The sequence below is a fragment of the Mustela lutreola genome, chromosome 8 (assembly GCF_030435805.1).
Source record: "Mustela lutreola isolate mMusLut2 chromosome 8, mMusLut2.pri, whole genome shotgun sequence".
Classification (NCBI taxonomy): domain Eukaryota; kingdom Metazoa; phylum Chordata; class Mammalia; order Carnivora; family Mustelidae; genus Mustela; species Mustela lutreola.
The window spans coordinates 93218453-93220924 of NC_081297.1; the positions used below are offsets into that span (position 1 = coordinate 93218453).

At 40.9% G+C, this 2472-nt stretch overlaps 1 non-coding gene across 1 annotated transcript; it reads right to left on the minus strand.

Annotated features, from left to right (window-relative positions):
• Positions 1-347: 347 nt before the first annotated feature.
• LOC131840092 (U1 spliceosomal RNA) lies at positions 348-512 on the minus strand. The gene has a single exon (XR_009357202.1). It is a non-coding gene; the product is annotated as a U1 spliceosomal RNA (small nuclear RNA).
• Positions 513-2472: the final 1960 nt, after the last annotated feature.

Genomic DNA, 2472 nt, shown 5'->3' on the forward strand with positions numbered 1-2472 from the left:
CCCTTGCTGATTCAGCTGGGCCTGCTTTTGCATTCACGCCTCTGCTTTGACCATCCTTAGGGGTCTATTCCTTGGCTCCTGGGGAAGATCGTAACACTAAAGCAATAGTGTTCTACCAATTTTTTTGAAATCACATTTATTAAATGTGTGTACACCACAGCATTGCGCTCCAGCCATTACTCAAGGAGCTCTACATTTATTGTCTTCTTTTCTTTCTTTCTTTTTTTTTTTTTTTTTCACTTACTGTCTTATTTAATCCATCCAACAGTCCTGTGAGTCAGGTTTTATAAACCTTCATTGTGTCGCTGAAAAATGTGAGGCTCAGGAATTTTTTTTTTTTTTTTAAACAGGGGAAAGTGCGAACGCAGTCCCCCACTACCACAAATTATGCAGTCGAGTTTCCCACATTTGGGGAAATCGCAGGGGTCAGCACATCCGGAGTGCAATGGATAAGCCTCGCCCTGGGAAAACCACCTTCGTGATCATGGTATCTCCCCTGCCAGGCTCAGGAATTTTAACTTGTCGAATGTCACACAAGGAGGTAAGAAATAGAACCAGAATTCAAATCCAGGCCCTTTTTTTTTTTCTTTTTAGTTTTACTGAGGTATAATTGACAAATAAAAATTTTATCTATTTGAGATGTGATGACTTGATATGCAAACACATTGGGAAGTGATGACCATGATCAAGTTAACATACCCATCACCTCCTGTAGTTATCTCTTTTTTAGCATAGTAAGAACACTAAAGCTGAATAGCATCTTGAACTTGAATTAGTGCAAGTATACAATACAGTATTGTTAACGATACTTACCATGCTACACAATAAGTAGATCCTCAAAACTTGTTTATCTCATAACTAAAGTTTGTACCCTTTGACCAACATCTCCCCATTTCCTACCCCTGGCCCTTGGCAATTACCTTTGTTCCTGTGAGTTCAACTTTTTAGGTTCTACATATGAGATCATACAGTATATGTCTTTCCTGCTTCTGACCTATTTCATTTATTATAACGTCCTCCAGCTTCCTTCACATTGTCGCAAATGGTTGTTATGGCTGAATAATGTTCCGTTATGTATCTACCATATCATCTTTATCCTTTTATCTGTCAACAGACACTTCGACTGTTTCCCTGGGCTTCCTTATTCCAAAAAGCATATCCCTCAACCAGAAGAGCTATTCACTTCCTACAGAGCCTTTTTTTTTTTTTCAGTGTTCCAAGATTCATTGTTTATGCACCACACCCAGTGCTCCATGCAATACATGCCCTCAATACCCACCACCAGGCTCACCCAAACTCCACCTCCCTCCCCTCCAAAACCCTCCGTTTGTTTTTAGAGTCCACGTCTCTCATGGTTCATCTCCCCCTCCAATTTCCCCAAATTCACTTTCCTTTCCTTCTCCTAATGTCCTCCATGTTATTCCTTATGCTCCACAAATAAGTGAAACCATATGATAATTGACTCTCTTTCTATAGAGTCCTTTCTAGTTTATGTGATTATTTTTCATCTGAGAGGGGTACCAAAAGTATAAAGGAAGTAAGAAAATGGAATAAGGGTATGAAATGCTCACACACACCCAATCTGTCATTTGTTGTTTGACAGACCAATGGAGGAGCAGGTGAAATGTGCCAAAGTACAAAGGAATTCAGCGGGTTTGATTCATGCAGCTCGCCACTAGATTCTCTTCCGGTCAATGTTACTTAAAGTTAAAATCACTTTAAAATGGTTTAAATCCTCATTTAGATGAAATACCTTCAGATTATACAGGATCCATCCAGGTATCTACCTATAACTGAAGGATGTCAAAGAGCCTATTTCATTTCTCATGTCAAATTTAAAAGTTGTCAACTATTTTTTAGTTTCTCTTAACTAATGTCATTGTTGTCACGCTTACTAAATCTCTATTACACCATTTGCTGTCCTTTACAGCTCTTGTCCTATCTTCCTCCAAAATGACTTCTTACAACTTCCAACTGCGTTCCCAAGTGCCTGTACACCAGGACGGATGAGCAAAGCTGTCATCCTGTCCCTTCCCTTCATGTCTTGACAAATGTTAACTATACACTGCTTCTCCTTCCACCTCACTCATGCAGACCTCAGCTCGTTCCTTCTACCTTCGAGTCTCCTGTTCTATGAGTCACCAATATCCTCTTCAACTCCTATAAATGATTCAAGTCCCTCGCTTGCTGTTATACACTCCCTGAACATAGGAAGGGATATTTTCTGTTGGTGAGTTGGAATAATGAGAGGCAAATACAAGGACGTGGTGAGTGTGGGATGACAGGAGAAGAGATCTGAAAGGGCTCCTCCCCCTCCTCAGAAAGGACACCTGCCATAGTGCTGTGAGAGAAACTCGCCAGACTGTACCTTCACACCTCACTCAGAAGCAGCAGCGAGAGTCTCATGAGTACATGGCCGACCTTTCCTAACTTCATGCCCAGCCAAAGCTGGAGACACAGAACCTCTTCTCT